A 26,586-nucleotide genomic window follows, 5' to 3' on the forward strand; every position below is an offset into this window, starting at 1 on the left:
TTTCATTGCAAAGGAAATTAAAAAAGAAATATTTAATAAAATTATTGAAAATAATCTGAAAATATGTTTGATTATTGACGAAGCTTCAGCGATATCCTACAAACCAGTTATACTTTTCTTAAAAGTTGAGGATTCAGTTACATCACCAACAATTTTCGTTGAACTAGTTGAATTGGAAAAACAAGATGCAGAGACAATATGTTCTTCAGTTATGGAAAGTTTAAATAATGTTGGGCTTACTAAGAACCACCTAGAAAAAAAATTTAATAGGATTTTGCTCTGATGGTGCCAGTGTTATGCTTGGGAGAAAATCTGGAGTGAGCACTAGGATTGCAAAAAAGTTTCCAAACATAATAATATGGCACTGTTTAAACCATCGGCTCCATCTTGTTTTAGATGATTTGATAAAGGAAATAAAGCAAGTAAATCCTTTTAAAATATTTATTGATAATATATATACTATTTTTCATCAATCCAATAAGAACCAAATTGAACTTTCCAAAATATCCAAACAACTTGCAAATGATAAAGATTGATAGAGTTTTGGGACCAAGATGGGCTGCCTGTAGTTTAAAGTCAACCCTAGCTGTGTGGCGTGCTTATCCAGCGCTACATCACTATTTTTATTCAAATAAAAAGTAATTAGGTATGGCTTCCCGTCTTGAAAATATATATTTTATAAGTGATTTGGCATTGATGATTGATATTTTAAACGAAATTTCTTTCTTTCAAATGCACTGCAAACAAGAAATATAGACATAATAAAGGCTGAAAAACTCGTGATAAGATCTATTAAAGCATTTCAAGTGCTTGGAAAGGAAAAGGGTCCATACGAAAAAAAAAAAAAAGTTGATGAATTAGTTACTTCAGATACCTTCAAAAATATAAAATTTGTAGAAAATCATCGATTTCTCGGGAAAGACTTTTAGAAAACATCGTAACGATTTTGAAAAAAAAAAAGACTAATAGATTGTGAACATTTAAAAACAAGTTGTAGCCAATTTCAAGATAGGAATAAATTACAATTTCTCAATTTTTTTTGAGCCAAATTACTGGAATATTGAAGAAGTACTAGTTCCATGGAAAGCAGCTGAAGAACAATTGCTCGTATTTAATAACATTTTTAATTACCAAATTGATATTAATGATTATCGAGATTTCGTGGAAAACGTTTTAAAAAAATTCCCAGAGTTATGCAATTCCTGAAAGTTTTCATAGAGCTAAAAATATTGTCAGAACAATTGCTGTAAGTCCAGCAGAAGCGGAAAGGGTTTTTCAAAGATCAATATAATATGTTCAGAGAAGTCGCCTAACTGTTTCTAATATATCAAACACAATGACTATTAGTCTAATCGACCTACCTCAAAAGGAATGGGATCCTACTCCTACATTTTTTTTTTTTTTTTTTTAATACTTAAAACAGTCATTAAGGCAGCGAACCAGTTGTTAAATTATCTGAATCCCACCGCTGGTTGGGTCTACTACCACAAGGGTGACACACAGTGCATCTTGAAGGAGTGTTTATTCACATGTATGAATGCATGTATGAAGACAAGACAATTACAAACATCCATGTCTAGGCGGGATTCGAAACCGTAGCCTCTTGGTTGAAGAGTGGACACTCTAACCACTCGGCCAACCAGGCCGGCTATATATCTATAGATTACACTGACCAACAACAAAAAAAAAATTTTCTGCTCATTATGATCTGACACTTGTTTTTTTACTAATTTGGGTGCGCTGATTTCCAATATCAAACCTATTTTTCTCCATCACGTCAGGTTTTTCCTCTGTGGCATTTTCTTTTTGCTAATTTGTAAGTTTTTGATAGTTTTTAGGAGGCAGTACTATTTAGAGGATGAAAAAAATCGATTTTTTAATATTATTTTCTGAAAGTATGTACTTTTAAAAATCTGTTCCTAACTTTTTATCAAGACATTCGAAAAATTCCCGAAGATATAGCCTATCATTCAAAGCGGTGCGCAGATCAGAATCGGAGCGCTGACCGCTCTCGTTTGTTAGTAAACGAATAAATGCGTAAGAACCTGCAACGGCACGTGATGGCGCTTTGAATGCGAGAGGCCGATAACCGACCTAATACATTTAGGTGATGAAAGGTAGGCGATGACAACTGCCTAAAACAAATGAATGCTATATGCGTCATAGCGGACAAAGAACGATCGAAATCAGTCAATCGTTAATCGATCGTGAAAGTATGATGAGCGCTTATAACGTTTCAATAAAGTCTCTGGTTTTTTTTGTCTTGTTAATTGCATGTTAGTCGGCAGTTAAGAAAATACATGTCTACTATCGAAATTTTGTCAATAGTGTAGATTTACATTTGTGGCAGCTTTACTTTTCCCGGTCGAAGGACAAATATCACTGATTTCGTTAAAAAAGTGTACTTTGCATACTTTGAAGTAAAAATTGCAGATCAGGACAAGTCATGGGCTTCAAATAAAGTAAGTCGTGTAGAAAATTTACGACAGTGGAGCAAGGGAAAACGCCAAAAATTAGCTTTTGGCATTCCAATGATTTGGCGTGAACCGAAAAATCACGTATATGATTGCTATTTTTGTTTAGTTCAGACTTCTGGTTATAATAAGAAGAATAAGAAAAAAATTGTGTATCCAAATCTCGACTCAGTAATTCGGCCAGTTGCTCATTCCAATGAAATAGCTGTGCCAATTTATAAAGGACTTCCATTACTTGAGAACGAGCATGATCGGGATATGTGCCAGATGTTCTTGAGGAGCAAGACCCGGATGATGATTTAGACAATGAAAATTTAATTTCTAGTTCTGGACCGCAACGTTTTACTCAAGCGGAATTGAATGACTTAGTAAGAGATTTGGGCCTATCAAAGGAATCATCGGAATTGTTAGCTTCAAAATTAAATGAAATTCGTATCTGGAGCAAGATACGAAGATAACTTTTTATCGTAGCAGGGAAAGTAATCTTGTACAATATTTTAAACACGAGTGTGGGTTTGTTTACTGTAACAATGTGTCAGGTTTACTAACTGAAATGAGTGTTGTACAATATCATCCAAATGATATTGTACAACACTGGAGTCAGAAACATTGTCCTCTTAGAATATCCTTAAATGTTGGAGAACAGAATGTTATAAATCAACCTTTAATCGACAGAGAAAAAAATCATTTTTCCACCTCTACACATCAAATTTGGTCTTATGAAGCAATATGTTAAAGCTTTAGATTTACAAGGTGACTGTTTTTTCCAATACGTATGTGAAAAATTTCCACGACTTAGTTATGAAGAAATTAAAGCCGGTGTATTTGATGGACCGCAAATTAGAACTTTAATGAGAGACCCAAATTTCATCAACTCTATGAACGAAATTGAGAAAGAGGCCTGGACTTCATTTACGATGGTTGCGAATAATTTTCTTGGAAACAAAAGCGTGCAATTACAAAGATCTAGTGGAAACAATGCTTGAAATTTTCCAGTGCCTAGGTTGAAACATGAGCATAAAGCTTCATTTCCTATATACAGTCATCTTGATAGATTTCCCGAGAATTTAGGTGCTGTAAGCGATGAACAAGGCGAAATATTTCATTAAGACTTAAAAACTATGGAAGATCGGTACCAAGGAAGATGGGATTCTCACATGATGGCCGACTACTGTTGGAGTATTCAAAGGGATTGCCAAAACAGAACACACAGCAGAAATTGCTACAAACAAAAATTTATTCCCTGAAACTCGTGTAAGTAAAATTGTTATTTTTTTTATAAATATTCTTGTAATTTTTAATGAATATTGTTAATTAGTTATGTATCTAATTATCGGCCTCTCTCGCATTCAAAGCGCCAATACGTACCGTTGCAGGTTCTTACGCATTTATTCGTTTACTGACAAGCGAGAGCGGTGAGCGCTCCGATTCTGATCTGCGCACCGCTTTGAATAATAGGCTATATCTTCGGGAATTTTTCGAATGTCTTGATAAAAAGTTAGGAACAGATTTTTAAAAGTACATACTTTCAGAAAATAATATTAAAAAATCGATTTTTTTGATCCCCTAAATAGTGCTGCCTCCTTAAAAATATCAAAAACTTACAAATTAGCAAAAAGAAAATGCCATAGAGGAAAAACCTGACGTGATAGAGAAAAATGGGTTTGATATTTGAAATCAGCGCACCCAAATTAGTAAAAATCAAGTCTCATATAAAAGTCGGCAAAGATTGTGTTGGACTGTGTTATTCTTCTGACCGGTTTCCTATATATATATATATATATATATATATATATATATACACATAAATAAAGTTTTCGCCTCCCTTATGAGTCTGGCTAACTCATCACATTCTTCCTCTGAGCTTTTGGGTTGTGTTTCTATTAATCTATTGAACTTGACGATCCAGTCAATTCTGTAACTTGCTTCGATCGCTGTTTTTCATCACATTGTCTGATGTTGGCCTCATGATTTTTGCTTATTGCACCGTCCTTGGCACATGCTATTCTACGTTATCTATACTTCCACCTTCCTTTCTGCAGAGGTCATCTCCATAATTCTTCGTTCCCTCCATCCTAGAGAGTAGATCCATCAACAGAGTGAACTGTATTGTATTTCTTCTGGTCAAAGTGCAAACCATTGCGGTTGGCAACAATACGAGAGAGAGCACCATAGAATTACTGAGCTATCTTTGTTAAGATGTTTTAGTTTGTAGAAGGTTGTTGAGAATCTCTCTCATAGCCGCACATTGGGCCCTTTGCTCTGTAAGGAAACGAAATGTAAATTTTAGAAGCTTAAGAGAAAGGAAGAAAACTTTATAATTTTAGTTACCTTCGTTTAAAGATATAATCAGTACCATCGACAGGGTATAACATTGAGGCAGCCTGCCTCACTGCGTGGTTTAATAATGGCGCTCGTTCAGCTATATTGCGGTAGGCGCCGACGCTACGCTAACAATTTCTGTCAGTGTAGAAAGTGTGGAAAGAAGTTTTTCTAAGATTAAACTGATTAAAAATTATTTGCGAACAGCAATGACCCAAGAAAGATTGGTTGGTCTAGCAACTATATCGATAGAGGCTGACAAAGCTTATAATTTAAATTTAAAAGAGCTTAAAAACAGTTTCATTGTGCAATATCCTCATAGAGCAAACATTTAATTAATATTATGTAATTGTTTTGCATTAATGTTTCTCTTGTAATAAAAACAATAGCGATTGGAGATTTTCTTATATTTTGTCTTATAATCCATCAGGGGCGATATTTAATTGTTTGCCTCAGAGTGCGATCTAATCTTGCGACGACCCTGTGTGTGTGTGTGTGTGTGTGTTTTATATATACATATATTAACACTATACAGTATAATTCACATAATATCAGTATTTATGTTATATCACATAAATACTGATATTATGTGAATTGATTTTATTAGCAAATTTAGTTAATTCTATGTAATAGTTTTCGATAAGTCTCTGTCTTGACACTGGCCACTTGTCTCCGGAAGTGATGACGTGTTGTATTAGGGTCATCCGGATGGAGTCCAATAGCTGACAGTCGTCAAGTATGTGGTCAACCGTCTGGTGAAGGTGTGGACTGCAAATGCACGATGGTGATTCCAGGATATGGAATCTGTGAAGGTAGTGTCTTAGTTTTCCGTGTCCCGTTAGTAGCGTGGTTAAACCTGGAGAAATGGAGTGTCTTTTCAGCTGGAGTCTGTTTCTAATGCTAAGAAAGAATTCTTTTGTTGTTGATCCGTTTTTTGATGTTTTCCATTCTTCTTCCCACATATCTAGGCTTTTCTCTTCTGCAAGTGTTTTTATTACAGATTTCGAGAATTTCTGGTAACTTGTTTCTAGCCGCTTCTTTAGCCAACTGATCCGCTCTCTCGTTGCCTGCTTTCACCCAGCAGAAATTGATTTCCCATCCCTCTAGAGTGAGATTTCGAACCAGATTTCTTGTCTGTTCTATCAATGCAATATGGTTCTGGTTTTTTATGCCGTCTATAGTGCTTTTACTATCGCTGTAGATTGTTGCTGTCTTTTGCTGAGAAGTGTTGAGTTCTAATTCTTGGAGATATGTGAGTGACTGAACTATAGCAAGTTGTTCTGCTTGGTTGTTGGAACAGAGAGGATGCAGTCTAGAACAGCGTTCTTGTATTATGGACTGTCTGTTGTATGCAGTGAACGAACAACTGACGTTCCTTTCGGTTTTGCTTCCGTCAGTGTATATTTGGAATTCGTCACTTTCAGAGCTTTACTTCTCCTTAATATTTGTTTTCTTTGCTGGGTGAGGCCACTTACTGTAGTGAAGCCGACGTTCGTAGCAATTTGGATCGATTTTGTAACGTTCGATATATCTTCCGGAAGTGACTTCGTATATAAGAGATAATCCTTGTATTTTCAGGCAGATCGGTGTTAGAGCTGCAATAACGCAAGCTGCCTCGAAAGATATTGTCCTGTATCCTTTGATTATACGTATGGCTATAAGACGTTGAACTCTAGTTTTTGTCGGTTTATCTTTGATTTTAGTGTATGTTTCCAGGCAGATGCAGCATAAGATATCAGTGGTAGTATAGCACCGGTATATATCATTTTCAGGGCTCGTTGGCCTAATCCCCACTTAATCCTTGCCGACTTAGCTAGAAGGTTTACTATTTGTAAGCTTTTTTCGGCAACATATGAGATGTGCTTATTGAAGGTGAATTTTTCGTCTATTGTTACTCCTAGGTATTTTAGCTCACTGGCTACCTCGAGAACTTCTCTGTTTAGGAAGACTGTTACAGGTTGTTTTGATTTTTTTTTTTTTTTTTTTTTGTGAGATGTGGAGCACTTTAGACTTCGTGCTATTGAAGGTCACTTTCTTCTCGCGTGCCCACTCTTCAATTTTAAACGGCAACTCATTGGCCGTTTCTTCTAACTGTAAGCCGTCGCGTCCCCGAATCATTGTCATCGGCGAAGGCTATGACTTTTGTTTCAGTGGTGACAGGAAGTCTTAAAAAGCGAGTGATACTGAATGTTCCAGAAACCTGGCCCACAGCAGGATCCTCGCAACCAGCCTCGTTTGACTTTTTTCGTTACAGTTGTGTTTTTTTAGTGTCATGGTTGCTCTTCTGTCTGAAAAATAATTTTTTGTAAGGTTGAGTAAGTTTTTAGGGCATTTTAAATCTATTAATTGATTGATTATGGCTGGCCACCAAGCAATATCGAAGGCTCCTTGTACATTGAGTGAGATCAGTAGTACGTCTTTTTTTTTTTTGCTGTAGACTGTGCTCTACGAACTCTTTCACTTCCATAATTTCGTCTACTGTTTTGAACTGAGGTCTGAATGAGTATTGATTGCCGCTTAATACGTTTCTTGAGTAGACGTGGTGCATTATTCGGTTTATTAGAAGTTTTTCTAGTACCTTACCGGCAACATTTATGAGGCTGATTGGTGTGTATTTGTTAGTTTCGTCGGATGTTTCTTTTCCTGGTTTGATTATAGGTATAATTTTTGAGTGTTTCCATATCGAAGGAAATCGTCCTCTTTTTAGGCATTTGTTGTAAACTGTTGTTACGAATTCGAGAAACGCTGTTAAGAGTATGTCGCTGCTTATTCCGTCTTCTCCAGAAGTTTTTCTTGGATCCATTGATCTTAATATTGATTCGATTTCATTAGTTGCAAATGAGTCGTCGTCAGGAAAGTATATATCTATTTCCATTCTTTGTCTGCAAGTTTTGTGGATTTCTTCATCTGTTGATTCATCGTCATCGGGAATAAACTTCTCTATCATAATAGCTGCAGTTTCTGCTAAGTTTTTAGTGTAGGTGCCATTTGTTTCTTGATAGTTGATAGTATAGGTGTTGTCTTGTTCTTGTTTGCTGCTAATTTATATATGTAATTCCAAAGATTGGATACGGTTGAAACTGTACAAATTTTTTTCCATGATTCTGTTTTCGCGTTTGTAATTTTGGACTGATAGCTGTATTTAGCTTTATAGTAGTTCTGTCGTCTGCTCTCTCTTAAATCTTGGTTTTTGTATGTTCTTTGGTATAGTCGTCTGAGTGCGTTGACACGTTTTCTTAGGACTGTTAGTTCGTCGTTCCACCACGGTATTGATTTTCTTCCATCGATGTTTAGCTTCTTGGTTGTTCTGAGTGTTTGTTCGCTGGATTTTTTCAGACCTGATGAGAGTGCAGAAGCAAGAAAGTCTATATCGCTTTGTGCCGATGCCCAGATGGCTAGGTTTTTGTCTAAACTGAGCTGTTTTTCGCTGTTCGCATTAAAGTGATGTTCTGAGATTAAGAGTGAAAATTCTCTTTTTAATGCTTTTATAAAGTTCTCTAGGTTGGTTTTATTGGTGAAGTATTTGATGTTAATGCGGTAGTTTTTGTTATCTATTCCGTTTAAATTTTTGTTACTGACGAAACTTATTATGTGATGGTCAGAACAGCTTTCCTCTTCTTCGTATTTCCATTCAGTGGTAAAATAGCGCTGTTTACCATTGTTAGATCGATGAAGCTGCTTCCTCTGGTATTTTCGAATGATGGAGTGTTACAGTCGTCGTTTGTGTAGGGAATTTGATGCTATGAACTCTTCCAAATTTTTACCTCTATTGATTGTGCTCTCGTTAAACCATAAAACCGAATGGGCGTTGCTATCTATTTCCATAATTAAACCGTGGTTGATGGTAAAATCCACGATGTTGCTCATTTTTTCTAAGTCATATTTTATATCAGCGTGATAGTTTAGATACATACTTGCAGCGAAAGTTTTAATTCCTCTGTACGTAATTTCAATTAGTACCGAGCCCTCGTTGCTGTGCCGAGAAATTAATATTGCCTCGACTTCAGGGTTGACCACCAGTATTGCAGCTCTCTTTCTTTCAGATCCTTTGGAAAATATTTTAAAATTACTTGGAAAGCCGCATATTTTGTCGTTGATAATGCCAGTCCTTTATATATATTTTTTTTCTATTTATGAGTTTTGTTAAGTTATTAACAGCCTTAATAGAGCTTTGTAGATTTATTTGAAGACATGCCAGGGAAGTAGTGCTGTTTCTGCAAGCTTTATTATTGCTTTCCATAATCTATGTTTTGAATTTTGAGCTGTTTGTGGTAGTTGTATGTCTGGCGGTCTTTGCTTAATGCCATGTGTTTGGAGTCGTTTTTGGTTTTATCATGCTTGTTGTGGTTTTGGCAATTCATGCACTTCATCTTTCATGAGCACTCGTTGAACTTATATTCTTTAGAACAGAATGGACAGGTGGTTTTTCCCCTGCAATGTTGTGTATGATGTTGAAATTTATTGCAGTTAAAGCATCTCAGAACGCTTACGTAGTCTGCACAATGGCAAATTCTCCATAGGTTTTTTAACACCGATTTTCAGCAGTTTGGTCCTCACCATTGGATCGACTTCTATAATCAAGTTTGTGTGTGTGTCCGATCTATATTTCACTTTTTCTTCACTGTTTGCTGATAATATTTCATATCTCAGAGTATAATTCATTAATAATAAATGACACGTAAAAATTCAAAACAATAACAAAATTAGGAGAAAGGGAAGCTGTGTTTACTAATCGCGATCATTTTTACGTTTAATAGTTAATTCAAAACAAAGTGTGTTAACAATTCTTTTGGAAATTTTACTAGATTTTTTTTTAAATCTTTTTTTATAAAATTTGAAATAAAAATTAAACTTTCGTTTGTTTCTTAATAATAATTATATACTAGAAAAATTGTAAGATATATTTAAATATATATATTTTTTATATATAAAAATAAATATATATTTATTTTTATTTGTACTTCATATGAAGATCAGAGTTATAACCTGTAATTTCGGAACAACTACGGATATTCCTTCCCCACGGATTGCGTATCATCATCATTATCAAAAGACAACCATGTAAATAGTAATTATGAGTAATAATAGAGTCTATGTAGCTCAGTCGGTATAGAAGAAGCCCTTTGCCAGGAAAGACCTGGGTTCGATTCCTGTCTATGATGTGAGAAACTTTTATCTGGTCTCTTTCGACTAAAGGTGAGTTAGTCGGTCTCATACGGGGTGAGGGTTTTTTACACTCGAAAACTCGGATTTTTAATCCTATAGAACAGGCAAACCCGACCCTGTGAGTACACATGGGTTTAGAGTCATAAATATATATACCTATCCCTCATTAGGATGGATCACCCCCCCCCTCCCTCAAAGTTAGTAGGGAGAAAGGGGGAAAATCCCATACGAATAAATTAATGAGCAACAATAAGAGCGTTGTTGTTATTATTATAGAATATCTTACAATAAATAGGATTTTGCCAGATGTGACCAAGAGTAGTGATTTTGCCAATATTTAACAAACAACATTTATGAGTTATTTTAATATTTCTTTGTGTTGCTTTAGAGGCTAATAAGGAAAAAAAAAAAAAGATTTTAATCAGAGAAACGCTACTAATAAAAATGGATTTTTCGATTGGAATATTTGAAAAAATATTCTTCCTTGCTTTCAGAATCTTTATTTATTTATTTATTTTGTTCTAATATTTGTTAACATTTAGGGAAATTATTTTCAGATTGGTTGTCATCTTCAGTGTATTGGGAATAATTTATTTTAAAATAGAACGTATGTATAAATGCAATTAAAAGTAACCAAAACGAGTTAAAAGGGGAAAAAAAGACGGCTAGCAACCCAATACGCTACTATTACATTAGAGAAATGATAAAAGCAGAGCAAGAAATCGGAATATTAAAACAATCTCCAAGAAAGAGGACAATGCTTGAGATGTTGTGAAATAACAAACAGTTTGAATTCAGTTTCATTACTCTGGTATAAAGGAGAGTTAACACTGCGTTCATCGATCACCCATCAACAAGCCACAGGATGGCACTAAACTGTGGAGACTATAAAAGTAGAGATTCGCTGTCTACACATTTCCGATATGTAAGTGTAAAACAGCTACTTCCTTTTATTCACTCCATATATGCAAAAGCTGTGTACTCTTATATTAAAAATACAAGTTATCATTTACGGATAGAAAAATCAGAACTCCATGGTGAATACAGAAAGTTTTAAAGAGGCAGTGAAGGAAAAGAAGAAAGCACATCAAAAGTTCCTGGAAAATAAGTCGGCTTGTGCTCTTAGAGAATACAGAGACAAATGTAAGAAAGCGAAACACTGTGCAAAACTAGCTAAACAAAAGTCATGGGAAGACTTTGGTAAGAACATAGAAAATAAATATCAAGAAGGTTGCAAGATATTCTGGAGGCTGTTGAAGAAGCTCAGAAATGGAGGAAAGAGTGCTGTAAAAGGGATTAGAGATGATAAAGGTGATATGAAAACTGGCGTAAAAGATATCCTTGAAGTATTGGGTAATTTCTTTGAAAAATTACTAAATGAAACTAGCAGTGATGACAGCACAATGATAAAAAAACACTGACCAGATAAGGTGCAGTCAGGAATACATATCCATACTTGAATAGAACTTGAAATGCGGAAAGGCAGCAGGTATAGATGATATTCGACCAGAAATGCTGAAGTATGGAGGTATAAAAGTCTTAATGTGGCTGCACTGCACAGTTCAGAAGGCCTGGACAGAGGGACGAATTCCAAATGATTGGAGTGGAGCTCTCATAGTACCCATATATAAAAAAAGATATAAAACTGAATGTGAGAATTATAGAGGTATTTCCCTACTGAGTGTTCCTAGTAAGATTTAAGCAAGCATACTTGAAAAATGATTGAAAAGGATTGTGGAATAGAAGCTTGGTGAAGGACAAGCTGGATTCAGGCCAAATACAGGTTGTCAGGATGAGATCTTCACTTTACGACCAATAGTTGAGAAATCATGGGAATATAACAGAGATCTGTGTTTAAGTTTTGTCGATCTGGAAAAGGCATATGACAAGGTGCCAAGAGAGAAGCTATTCAATACGCTACAGTTATATGGTGTTAATGGGACATTATATCAAGCAATACTTGGTCTTTGTTTGAGTTGTAAGTCAGCAGTTAGAATTGAAGGAAGTACAGGAAGATAGTTTAATGTTAAATCTGATGTGAGACAAAAATGTACGTTATCCCCTCTGTTATTCACATTAGCTACACATCATAAAATAATCTCTTATGAATCCATATCTGAATAGGGAAGTGTTTCATTTATTTTAACGAGGCTTGGTTCTTGTCAAATTTGCAGGACGCAGGAAATTTTAAAATCAGCCATAATATTTTATTTCTAGATTGAAGTGAATTAAGTACTAAAATTTGGTAACGAATTTCTTGCATTTTTAATTTAAGCTGGTCAGTTGTCATCTCTACCAAATTGCATCCGATTACGTAAACTCTTTATAAAAAGAAATCGAAAGAAATTATCATTTCAAAACCTCTGAACATTTTAGAAAATACAGCTCTTGGTTTCTTTTAGATGGATTTGTTTTTTATGTTATCCTTTAAATTTAAATCCAGTTTAAATTTATTTTTTCTTATCATTAAATGTCATTTGCCCTCTCATATAATATATATAAAGATAGATACACTTGCATAAGACTCAGGCACATGCGCAAAGGGGATCACATAATTTGATATTGTTGAACATATCGATTTTGTCATGCGTCTGTGTATAAATATAAATGGGAATTTTTTAAAAAAATGAAAATAATGAATGCGAAGGAGAAGATAAGCTGAGTCGATTTATGTACGCCATTCTATACGCATCGAGTGAATTTTGTGGTACGCGTGTTGGTTTCGCTACAGTAATTGTTAATCAGTACACAGTGCCTGATGTTTCTTTTTTATTTACTTTTTCATTTATTTTATTTTCAAAGTGTGGCTCTGGATTGTTTTTTTCCCCCTCTGGATGCTTCACTTTCCCCTGACAAATGTCAAACCAACACTGAACTCCTTTTGTTTTAGCGACGAGTACATTTTGGTAAAATATTAAATTGAATCCTGTAGTCTATCCCGTTGCCATCCTAAATGGACATAACTTTCCTGATAGAAAGTATTTAATAATAATAGTAATAATCACAACAAAACCCATTTCAGAACACACATTAATCAGTACCAATTTGGAGCCTCCGTAGCTCAGTCGGCATAGGCGAAGCCCTTTGGCCGGGAAGACCTGGGTGCGATTCCTGTCCGTGACGTCCCTCAGAACAGGCAAACCGACTCGTGAACACACACGAATCTGCAGTCATAAAATACTTAATCCCTCAATAGGAGGGCCCAACCAATCCTAAGGGTCGGTCGAGGAACTAGAACCCCACACGAATAAAAACAAGTACCAGTTTGGATCGGACCATCGTCACCTTGCTGCAGACACGCATCGAACTGCAGAGATAATGAAATGTCTTCCCAGAATTCTAAACCTGCTTCGGTTTGTTTACGCTATCACATAAACAGCTTCTTTATGCATTTATTCATGTTTAATATAAATGAATACAGAAATGCAATTTTATTCAAATTTCTTTAATAACTATTTTTAAAGGTTTCTTTAACACTTATCAGAAAATTTTCTAGAAAAATATTAAGATGAATGTTTATATTATAATTTTCTAAATTTATATACATTTTTTTTTAAAAACTAGCTTCAAAAAAAATGTTTTATCAACATTGATATGATAGAGAACAGTTGAGATAAAGTGACTATAATCTACTCCGTCAAAAAGACCGCTTCTGTCCAATGTGTAGTTTCTTCATTTGTGTATTAGAAGGAAGCACCAGTTATTTCAAAGTGAAGGCTTGTGCTATATTTAGTTACTGGACCAGCTGTGGGTAGGATTACGTTAGGCATTGCGTACGAATTATGGTATAACCATGTCCACCTGTTCATATTGAATCTGAATAACGTACAGTTAAGCACGTGGCATTTGATGCTTTGTGGTATTCTAAAACTCGAACTTGAACTCTTCAACGAAAAATATTATTCTTACACGCTGATGTGATCGATCCAAATAAATAATGTGTTTCCGCTCAGTTCTGTGGAGACCGTTTGTAAATAGAGCAGTTCAACATCTTAACCAATGCTTTCACGTGAGATGCCTGCAGATAAATTAGTTTTACCACTCTTTCTAAAAATAAAAATAAACTCCCCAAAATATTCATTATGGATGAACTGGATTTGGATTGAAACTCAGGACAATCACATTGCATTCCCCTTTTATAAGTAATAGGATAGGAAAGAAATGCATTTATCAACAGTAATCATCCTGCATGTGTGTGTGTGTGCGCGCACGTGCGTGCCTGCTGACCCTTGAAAAAGCTAGTGCACCCACTGAATCTTTTTGCTGGAGCGTATTGTCCTAAGGATGGAGATGGCATTGCAATGATATGGATTTCGCTCATGGAAGCATGCGTACTACACTGTTGAGAGCTGGGCCTGCTCTACATCGGAGCAATTTATGTTACCGGCTTGTATCATTCCAACGCAATACTGCTCCCTGCCAAAAAAAAATGTAATCATTTGTATGACGATAATAACATCTGAACAGTAGCAGGCACAAAACATCAACCTGAATCTGAGAGGACATCTGTTGGATGAAAAGTAAAGCAGAACGACGACACACCTGAGGCAAGATATTTTATTAGAGGAACTTATAGATTTTGGAAAAATTGGTGCTCACACTCAGAAATGGGCATAAACTCATGCTGTTCTTTGCAATGAGTTTACTAAGAGAAAGTCATTTTAGCACCTTGCTCACATTTCATAATGATATACCACTGAACGAGACAAGGGGAATGGATACAACATGATACTTTAGGATTTTTGCTAAGGCTTCTGACAGAATATTGTATTCTGATAATAACGATATACTGTTATTGTAACAAAAGGCTGTTTGTTTGACTATATTGTAATATCTTCTTTATTCTTTATTAGCAGTGCGCTTTTGCCTTCGTAACCTTTCTTACTTATTCTATTACTATGTTTATCCACTTTTCGTATTTACTAGTCGTATGCCTATGAACACTGGAAAATTTATTTGTTAAGACTGCGCCACCAGTATCGGCATAAGACTTAGTAATACATCCGGTAGATCTCTCTCTCTCACTAGCATAAATTCCTTCAATAAAGTTTACATAAACACTCATGGTTCTAAAGTATTTAAACTACACTTTTAATCCTTTAGTTGTTTCCTGCTCACAGATCTGAGTTTATTTAGGAACAGTGCATTGTAAAATAAGAGATCAGGCTGCACTCTATTAACATATAAATAAAACATTTATTTACATTAATAACAAATTACAAGGTTCATCTAATAAATACTATATAAATACCAGGAACAAGACCCAAAGAAAGATTCTTCTTATTATTTTTAAATAAAATTTATTCAGCTGGAAAAACGCAATTGTGATTCCTATCTTTAAAAAAGGTAATAGAGATGACCCTAAAAACTGTAGAGGTATCAGGGTACTAAATTCCTGTTACAAAATATATAGCAGAATCTTAAATAGCAAACTAATGAAATATTCCGAAAACTATTTTAGAAGTACAGAATGGATTTAGAAAACGACGATCATGTATAGACTTGGCCTTTTGCCTAAAATTGATAATAGAGAAAAGAAGAGAATACAATTTAGAAACGCATATTGCATTTATTGACTTTGAAAAAGCATTTCGCAAAGTTAAAAGAAACATATTATTTAACATATTAAAAGAAAGAAATACCAAATAATTATTATAATAACGGCTATTTTGCCTGCTTCAGTTTAGGAGTGCCCCTGTTTAAATGTCATTGGCTATTTACTCACCGATTCTTAGGGCATTCTAGATGTAAATGTACCAAAAAGTATATGTAGCATAAGGAAGAGAAATTTACACATACCTTTGTTCTGGGTGTTGCGTCTTTTCCTCCTTCTGCGATGTCGAAAAACTACTGAGTGTGTGGAGGGGGGGGTAGGCAAATTGGGAGAATTAAGTTAGAAAAACCCGGGTTTTTTCCAGTAATATATATAAAAACATATATATTATATTATTATATTATATAGGGTGGGGAAAAGGTGAAAGGGTTGATTTTTTATATAGGGAGGGGGAAAGGGGGTTTGACTGGGTGCGGTCCGTTTCGACTATTCTTGGTCGTCATCTGAACACATTGGGAAAGTGGATGCTATGTCAGGTCGGGTAGGTGCTTCTGTTTTTGAAGTGTTTGTGTTATCGCGGCTGATAACACAAACAACTTATAACACAAAACGCTAATAAGAGGCGATAACACAAACACTTCAAAAACAGAAGCACCTACCCGACCTAATATAGCATCCACTTTCCCAATGTGTTCAGATGACGACCAAGAATAGTCGAAACGGACCGCACCCAGTCAAACCCCCTTTCCCCCTCCCTATATAAAAAATCAACCCTTTCACCTTTTCCCCACCCTATATAATATAATAATATAATATATATGTTTTTATATATATTACTGGAAAAAACCCGGGTTTTTCTAACTTAATTCTCCCAAATTGCCTACCCCCCCCCCTCCACACACTCAGTAGTTTTTCGACATCGCAGAAGGAGGAAAAGACGCAACACCCAGAACAAAGGTATGTGTAAATTTCTCTTCCTTATGCTACATATACTTTTTGGTAAATTTACATCTACAATGCCCTAAGAATCCGTGAGTAAATAGCCAATGACATTTAAACAGGGGCACTCCTAAACTGAAGCAGGCAAAATAGCCGTAATTATAATAGTTTATTAAGAGGAGTAACATGGGAGTTTTCCCAGAAATAATATACAAATACAAATAAGATTAAATCATGAGCTCTCATATATGAGAGAGATAAACCAAGGGATCTGACAGGAATGTCCCCTCTCAGCAACTCTTTTTAATATTTACTTAAATGAAATAATAATAAAATGGAATAAAAATTTACATCAAGATATTAAACTTTCTCCTACAGTGAACTTAAACATTCTCCTTTTTGCCGACGACCAAATAATAATTACAATTTCTGAAGATAACTTACAGAACGCTATTTTAGATCTAAATGAGATAGCCAAAGATTATGGTATGATAATATCAACAGAAAAAGCAAAAACTATGGCCTTTAAAGGACAAGATCCAGCAAGAACTAAAATAGTAATAGATAACAAGATCTTAGAACAGGTGAATTCATTTAACTACCTAGGATGTATGATCACATATGAAAATGAAAAAGATATAAACGTAAAAATTGCAAAATATTTAAAAATAATAGGTGTAATTAATTCTATATTTAAACCAAAAACCTAGTTCAAAAACAAACCAGACTAAAAGGCCGAGTCTATATATGATCGTCCTTTTCTAAATCCATTCTGTACTTCTAAAATAAAGTTTTCGGAATATTTCATTAGTTTGCTATTTAAGATTCTGCTATATATTTTGTAACAGGAATTTAGTATACTGATACCTTTATAGTTTTAGGGTCATCTCTATTACCTTTTTTAAATAACTAAAATAGTAATAGATAACAGGATCTTAGAACAGGTGAATTCATTTAACTACCTAGGATGTATGATCACATATGAAAATGAAAAAGATATAAACGTAAAAATTGCAAAATATTTAAAAATAATAGGTGTGATTAACTATATTTAAATCAAACCTTGTTCAAAAACAAACCAGACTAAAAGTATTAGCCCTACCAGTCAATGTATGGATGCGAAATCTAGACAATAAAACAAAAAGACAAACAAAGATTAATAACAGCAGAAATGAAGTTTATGAGAAAAACTGCAAAGTATACTCTATTTGATCACAAAAGAAACGAAGAAATGAAAGAATTAAACCAAGAACCAGTAATAGAAAAAATTAAAAAATATAAACATAAATGGATGGAACACGTTCAAAGAATGAAAACATAAAGATTACTAAAACAAGCCTTAAAGTACAAGCCATTGGGAAAAAAAACCAGGACGTCCTCTTAAACGATTCAACGATGACTTCTAAAGCCAGAACAGGCCATGATGATGATGATGATGATTAACAAATTACGTTAATTCATCAATAGGGAGGTTACTCTCTCTACCTATCCATTAAACGTTTAGCATACAGAAACAAAATTCCACTTTCTATACTAAATAACTATTCAATATATTTGCTCAATTACTTCTCTGCTTATTAAATCAAATTATTGAAACCTTAACTTACAAAGAGGTTAGCTAACTATGCTAAGTTATTACACAAATCTTATGCCAATTATTAACAAATCAGAGGACTTTCTTAAAGACACTTCTTATTACTATTTCTTATCAGTCCATCTATAACGTATCCTAGATTACAAAAGGAATGTACAACAAAAGATGGAACAGACTTACAGAGGCTCTGTGTCGCGCACCCATCCAAAAGTCTTGCACTAAAGTCCCTATGTCTTTTCTTTCATCTCGGGTCTTAGGCTTCCTTCTGGAGTGTCTTGCTTCAGTGGCATCTCATTGGAATATTTGCGGCCTTTGGACTGCAATCTGTGGTACACCAATAACTCAGGCAAAAGGACATCCGACCGACACTTGGCTCGGGTATTTACATAGGCATTTCTCTCAACATTTTCATCTGGCTTGGCCTCACTGTAACGTCCCGTCCTCTGGATCCTACTCCCGGTATAACTGCCGACCCTGATAACTGCCTCCTCCGATGTTCGGCTCAATCCCTCTTTATTTGGTGTTCTCTGGGACCTTGCACCAAGGGTTGTAATCCCCCGAAGAATTTGGCACGACTCCTTGATCTTCTGTTAAGACCGACCCGTTCTTTCTTCTCCTCTGTGCACTCCTATAATTCTACCTTGTTGGGCAGCGGAAATTTGTCTGAAACTTGCCTATCTCTTCGACACTAACTTTGAAGGTGTTTATACGCAGAGCTCGCAAACAACTTTGTCATACACTTAAATCGTAAACAACTTTCTTATGCCCTTACATAAAGCTATTATACAAAGTTCCGGTGGCAAAACATTGCCTTTGTTTTTGACATTCTAGAAATTTTTGTTAAAGCAGTAAGTACAGTCAATTCCCATAGGGTTATTTACATTAATATTTAGCATAAAATATATAGAGACAAGGTTATTTTTGTAACAATCTCACGAGACTTGACCTCTGTAAAAATCGATGTAAAGCGCTTTGGTATTTCCAAGCTACATCGAGTTTTACAATAGCATGGAAGACGTTGCATAAATTGGAGAATATGGGTTTTGATTATAAAATATTAACATGGTTAAGAGGATGGTTGACTGACAGATATCAAAGAGTCGTATATGGTGGTGAGAATCTGTGAGATTCAAGGCAACCAGTAGTATGCCTGAAGGATCAGTTCTTGGTCCGATATTATTCCGTCTGTAAATTAATGATATTTGGAAGTCTTTGACAAGCAACATACAGTTATTTGCCGATGATGCAAAGATATGTAAGGTAATCAGGAATGCAGCTTATATTCAGTGCTTACAGAATGATCTGAATCCGTTGTGATTCAGATACAGAGAGTGCTGAGTAGAGTCTCAAAATGATATCAGGATTGTGGAATACTGATTATGAAGACGAATTGAGAATTTGTAGATCGCAGACACTGGAAAACAGGAGAAAGAGGGATGATATGACTGAGACTTCTGAAAGGGTCATACAGGATTTCAGTTGGTGGAATTTTTCATTTTATGGAAGGTGGAGAATGGACAAGAGGACATTGTTGGAATCTAAGAATGTAGGGGTGAGAGCTACATTTTTTCTCTCATAGGATGGTGCATGATTGGAATGATTGCCGTTGGATGTTGTGGGTGTAAGTAACGTCAGTGAATTCAATAATTAGTGTGATAGCTGGTGCGTGTAGTCTGTGGTCTCCCTTGATGAGTCTCTGACCTAGGGATCCCAGACGTCCCTTAAAATATGTGATCATCCCGTTTTTGGCTAATGCTTCCTGTTGTTGATCTCTTAAAAATGTTGAAGGAGAACTATCAAATTTAAAGAAAGTAGTGGAGTTCGTTATGTGTATCCCTGGAACAAATGCGTGTGTCGAAAGATTATTTTCTCGCATGAACGCACTGTGGACTGATGAAAAAACAAATTGTCTGTAAAATCAATGCTTATTGTAAAATCATTCTTCAGTGAGGATTGTGTAGCTTTTCATGATATGATTCTTAAAAATAAACAATTGTTAAGTGAAATTCATTCTTCAGAAAAGTATTGCAAGACTGATTGATTAATAAGAATATTGTCAGGTGAGAAGAGCATTACTGTATTAACGATCTATTTTGTATCTATAAAAAAACCATTTGATGGCAACTTAAAGTCACTTAATGAAAATATGCAGCCTAACAATTTGATTTACTATTTGTTTACTCATACTTAGTAAAGTGTGTGCATAGTAAACCTTACCAGGAACACACTTGGAAAGTTAGAATCGTTTTGTAAGACTGGCATATCTGATGGATGCGCATACTAAACTTTCACCCTCAGTCATGAGTGTCCCGTATTTTTTTCCAATGTATCTGGGATCCCTACCCTGACACCCCCTCCCGGAAGTCTGTAAATAATAATAATAATGATATATTCACTTTCCCAAGCGCATACCATATATGCGCTTGGGATACTCAATTTAGCTTAAATTTGTTATAAATATTAAAATTGTTATTAAGCCAATTATCTATCCTTTTGTCTTTGTTGACAATTCATATTTTTCGTAAAACTATTTAGTTCTACTTTTTAATCAAACTTAAACTTTCGTACTCTCATACGATTCTTATTCATTTGTTTATCATTCAGTCTCGTATATTCTAATCCTATTTTATCAGATTATCATATTCTATTCAACTTGAGTGATATTAAAAGAAAACATTTTGCCTCTTCAAGTAATTCGAACTAAAATTACAGTTTCATACTTTAACGTATGTAATATTTAAGGATAAAAACTGGCATAGTAGGATTTTTTCAGAAATTAAAAAAAAAAACATTCTTAAAAATGTCAGAAACTAGAGATTTAATACCATTGAATTTTAAAAAGATTTTTTAAGTTATTCTTTTTAAAATATTTTATAAATTTCTGATATTACAGGTTATTCAGACATTAATCCCATTATCTGAATGTGGTTTGTGTTCTTCGCGACAGCCAATACGAGAGAAGTGAGTTGGGGAAATTTTACTTCACTTGCGCTAAAATGTATTAAAATAGATAAGCCAGTTAGTAATTGTTCACCAAAAGAACCTCATTATTAATTTCATGGTTTTTGTCGTAGCTGGCAGCAGCTTTCTTGAGTGACGACATACTATTCGACCGTATAAATTTATTATTTTTTAAAAATTTCTAAACACTGAATTTCACTTAATACTATTCAGTCGGCCAATGGATTTAATAAAAGTTGCAATATAGGAAGTACACAAGTAAAAGAAAGCAATCGAATTCTCTGAAGATCTGTTGTGTACATCCTATATTGCAACTTTTATTAAATTTTGTGCGGATTTAAGGTTGATTTATTGCAAATGTATGCTTAAACACTTTTTTTCGCAATAGTTCGATTAAAATAAAAAAAAAATCTGCAACTGTCAATAAAATCCAACTGCCATTTGTCGATAAGCACCTATAAAAAAAATCAGCTAACGCCTTTTATTCGCCTTATAATTAAAGCTCTGATCATGGCAGGAGGGTAACAGCAATAGCCGAGCCTCAGTTAGAGCTTCACTTGCTTCAGCATTGCCATCCATTACCATCCAAGGGTATTGGATTGAATGAATCCGTCACCGCATCTCACGGTCGATTGATTTATTCAATCACCCTTATTCGCCTTATAGGGAGTAGGTGAGGCCTTTTATACCCTATCTAGCTTTTGGAGATTGAGTGGGCAGTTCAATCTCCACCGGTAGCCAATCAGAAATAGCTGGCCCACGTCTATCACTAATTATAGCAGCCACCGATGAAGAGGCTGGCAAAAGTGCTGCCATCTATTGGTACCTAACCCTAACAAGATATGCTACTGTCTGAAATAATTTGTGTTCTACGGTCGATTTTCTTGAGTTTACAGGATAAAAAAATCCGAGTTTCCAGGAGGAAAAACCCGCTTGCCTGTGCCAGAGATCGGCTAACTCGAGAATCGATCGAAGAAAGGCCTTAGAAAAAGTTCCTCCAGTCGGCAACTAGACTTGAACTATAGATAAGCACCTATAAAATTCCTAAATAGGTCGTCCCTTATGTATAACTTTATTTTTTCCATTCTATGCAAATTAGTCTGGCTTTCTGGCTTGATGAATTTTACTGAAATTTACAGCAGTTCTTAAGATTTTAGGCTTTGCTGTAAGATTCATTTGGCCTAAAAGAGTTTAAAATTTTTTAAATAATTTACAACTCCTAAACTACACTGAAGTGTTTTGTTGTTCACTTGTTGTGATAATGAATGCAATAAGCAGACATAAATGCGATTCATGAAATGTTTTGTATCCACATGCAGAAGAAGAACTGCTTTGCGCAGGCTTCCATGGAGTGAGGACGTGATACGGTTGTTGTTATTCTCACGTAGCACGAATACGACAACAAAACTGTGTTAAGATGAAGAATTGATTGAATATGCAAAATGTGCTCCTTGTTTAAATCAAGGAGCACATTTTGCCTTGAGCCTCCGGTATGTATCGAATGTTCGTAGCTAAGATTGAACAGAAAATACAATTTTTTTCTTATATTTTTATTCAGAGAACTGTTTACAAAATAATACTTTACAACTTCTTAACTACACTCGAGTGTTTTGCACATAGGAAAACAAAAGTTTAGTCAAAACTGTTATGTCACTAATCCTGTTTTCCAGCTGAAAAACTGGACTCCTTTGTGTGACGTAAATGGTTTCTGTAGTTTACATGCACTACATTCCATGCTTCGCGTGTATTCGCACAGATTGAAAATCTGGAATCTCGAGTTCACACACGCGGAACAAATTAAGTCTTACATGAAGTAGCAATTCGGGCTCAGGATCATGACGTAGTTCTCTGACGCCAGTGTAGATGATTCCCTCTATTCCACAACGAAGCCAACCTGTTCTTTCAATTCAGAAGATAAAGAATCTATTTGATGATTTAAAGATATTTCTTTATATTAAAAGACTTCCTTCAACTCAGTGAAAGTCTCGTTGGGTGATTCTTCAGATAGATTAATTCGTCCCCCGAAAGATTAATTGCAATATGCAGTGGTGGCTTCGATGGCATTTCTCGATTAGATTCGTAGTCATTCTTCTTGTCTTGGTGGCAAGGTTCGAATTGTCCTGAAGGTTTGAGCTCCAGAGGTGATTCCTGTTTTAAGTTGCCTTTTTTATACTTTCTTATTCCAGCAGTATCTATATTAGAGTATGCTCGATACGATTCCAGATGTTTGCAATATTTTCACCCTCCTCCGGTTGCACATACTTCAACTTCTGTTTTAATTCACGCTCATATTTTCTTCTCTCTTGTTTTATATCTAGTTTGCTAATATTGCATCTCAGTTGATTCGCATGTGCTGAAAAATATTTACTGTTTACTTCAATCTTAAGTAATGCCGATTATGAGATGGTCACTATCACACTCAGCTCCTCTGAAGCAACGGATATTCAGAATGCAATTTCCATATCGTTTAATGATTATGATATACCCAGGGAGGGTAATGGATGGCAATGCTGTTGCCAATGAAGTTTTAACTGAGGCTCGGCTATTGCTGTTACCCTGTTACCCTCCTGCCATGATCAGAGCTTATAGCGCTATATTACCCTATCATACATTTTCTTTATTACAGATAATGGGGAATATGAAAAGCATTCTTGTTTTTGCTTGAATATATGACCATTAGGAGATTTTCACGTCTGCTTGTGTGTATTCTTCCTCATAAACAGAATAGTGCGTCGTATTATGAAATTTCTGGATGTGGCCAAATTAATTAACCTTCCTACATTAATATTTGGCTTCCAATAATTTTTATATTATTTCTTCTTTTCCACCATGTTTACAATCAAATCGGCATAAAACGATCATATCCATTTTCCATGTCTTTTACTGATTACGATATCAGCTATTTGATTGAACGTATGATCATTAGGAGATTTCCACATCTGCTTGCGTGTATTCTTCCTCATGAACATAGTGCGGCGTATTATTACGTTTCTGGATGTGACCAAAATAAATAATCTTTCTCCATTATTGTTACTGGTGCCGAGTTATACGATGCCAAGCATCTAACGTATGTCGGTATTTGGTTTTCGGACGAGCCTGGTCACGCCACGTCTCCATCTCAGCATTCTGATTTCCATGGAATGGAGGATTTGCTTGTCTTTCTTTCTTTCTTTTTTTTTTTTTTTTTTTTTTTTTGACCAGCATACTGCTCCGTACATGGCTACTAGCCTTATGACTGTTCTACATATCTTTGATTTTAGGTACAGTGGGATCTTCTTATCACAAAGAACTATTTCATTCATGAATGATTTCTTGAAATGTACCAACGCTGTACCAAACTTTTGGCATTCCATAAACCTATTCGTAAACTATTATTCCAAGGATCGTGTAGCTATCCATTCAAGTCAGCCCAGTGAAGATCACTTCGAACCTATTTCGTGACTAGACGAGAAATGTTTGTTGGCCCCATAATGAACCTTCAACTTGAAGGACAAGAGTGACTCTTCGTCTGAACGCTTGGTTATGCCCTGTTCATCTCAGAATTCTTATTTCCACGGTATTGAGCTTCTGGCAGTCCATTAATCTATTCATAAACTCATGTTCCAAGGCTTGTGTGGCTATACATTTAAGTCCGTCCAGTGAAGACGATATCATCATTCTTACTTCAATGATAAGGAGCTTCTGGCATTCCATTAACCTATTCGTTAACTCTTGTTCCAAGGCTTGTGTGACTATCCATTTAAGTTCGTCCAGTGAAGACTATCTCAGCATTCTTATTTCCACGGTGGAGCTTTTGACAAGCTTCTGGTATTCCATTAACCTATTCGTTAATTCTTGTTCCAAGGCTTGTGTGGCTATCCGTTGAAGTCCGTCCAGTGAAGACGATCTCAGCATACTTATTTCGACAGTATGGAGCTTCTGGCATTCCATTAACCTATTCGTTAACTCTTGTTCCAAGGCTTCTGTGGCTATCCATTTAAGTTCGTCTAGGGAAGACGATCTCAGCATTCTTATTTTCACGATATGGAGCTTCTGGCAGTCCATCAATCTATTATTAACCTTTTATTCCAAGCCTTGTGTGTCCATTTAAGTTCCTCCAGTGAAGACGATCTATGTATTCTTATTTCCACGGTATGGAGTTTCTGACTAGGTTCTCGCAGTCCATTAATCTATTCGTGGAGTATTTCTTCAAGGGTTGTGTTGCTATTCATTTAAGTCCGTCCAATGATATTACTTGGCACATGATTTGTGACTAGGTGATTTTTTTTCTTAGAAATGGTCTATTCGTCTGAACCATGTGGGTTCTGTTGGTATAGTTCATAACATGATTAGAACGAGCATGATTGCATACGATAAATTAACAGCAATAGTAGAATGAAATAAAAATAATAAACTAAATAATCAAATGAAATCCATAAATGTAGCAGTCACATAATCTTGAAGAATTTTGTTTTTAAAATAAACAAAGATAAATAATATTATAATAGAAAAAACCAACACAATGAAATAAAAATAACAATGCAGTAAATGAAAAATAATAACAGAATAAAATACAAAATATTAAACTAAATAATCAAACTAGGTTGAATAAAACATGAAATAAACAAACTAATGCATAAATGTGGCCCTCACATAATCTACAAGAATTTAAAGTTTTTAAACAAAACAAAGTTAAAATTACATGTGAAAATAACAAATCGAATAAATAACAACAGGACATCTGATTGTCTTCTGGAATTTAGACTTGGTTTACCCTGTAAGTAAAATAAAATAAATATTAGAAGAATTCTCGTGGCTGATTGATGTAATTCCTGCATTCATTGAACACAGAGATTGTTGATGCATCTAAAATCGTGTAAAACTAATTCTCGCCGACAGTATATATTAATACAGCAATCGCAAGAGACAATGTGTACATTAGTACTGCGCATGGCCAAGAGATTTTTTAGTAATTTTAATGTTTTATTTATTTACTTTTTTTAGTTTTGTTGAGTTTTTGAATAAATCGGAAACCCTCTTCTAGAGATTAACGTGGATGATTTTCAAACTTCTTCAGACCTCCAATATGCAGGGGGTGGGCCCATACCAGAAGATAAAATTCAACCCCCCCTAAAGACAATCACAAAATCTGGATTCCAAACCGCAGCCAGTTTTGGAGAGCGGGTACGAGGCCCACGACGGCTGGTTGGTTACTTCAGTATTTCACTGCATCAGAAACCGAAGGGGAATGCGGAGTGAAAGCACGGTTTATCTTTCGTTCGCTACGAAATCTGAGATCATTCTATTTGTTAACAAATGATTTTTAACATTTTCATCATTTTAATGGTTGTTTTAAGTATACACTTCTGCTATTCCAAATGAAAAATTCGAAGGATCAATTTTTTTCCTCGAGGATTTCTTTCTTTTTTACTTATGAAGATGCTACAAAAACTTTGCTTAATTACATCGTATTTCATTCTCAAACTGGGGGCGAAGTTAAAATCTCTGTCCACACACGACACACACACAAATTAATATGAGTCTTCAGTTATCAGTTAAATGCGTAACAACAGTTATATTAAGCCATCATGAAATAT

General features: G+C 35.1%; 2 protein-coding genes across 2 annotated transcripts in view; one reads left to right on the plus strand and one right to left on the minus strand.

The window, feature by feature from the left end:
- The window catches only part of LOC150097306 (uncharacterized), a 91,379-nt gene extending 75,382 nt beyond the window's left edge, over positions 1-15,997 (minus strand). Inside the window, exon 1 of the mRNA XM_090407641.1 lies at positions 15,762-15,997. The gene's annotated coding sequence lies outside the window, so the exon portion shown is untranslated. The remainder of the gene's footprint in view (positions 1-15,761) is intronic.
- The window catches only part of LOC150097307 (pseudouridine-5'-phosphatase-like), a 111,491-nt gene that overhangs the window by 59,633 nt on the left and 25,272 nt on the right, over positions 1-26,586 (plus strand). The gene's annotated exons all lie outside the window — the stretch shown is intronic.

This window comes from Typopeltis vanoorti, chromosome 17, assembly GCF_054136105.1.
Source record: "Typopeltis vanoorti isolate ZY-2024b chromosome 17, IOZ_Tvanoo_1.0, whole genome shotgun sequence".
NCBI classification, from domain to species: domain Eukaryota; kingdom Metazoa; phylum Arthropoda; class Arachnida; order Uropygi; family Thelyphonidae; genus Typopeltis; species Typopeltis vanoorti.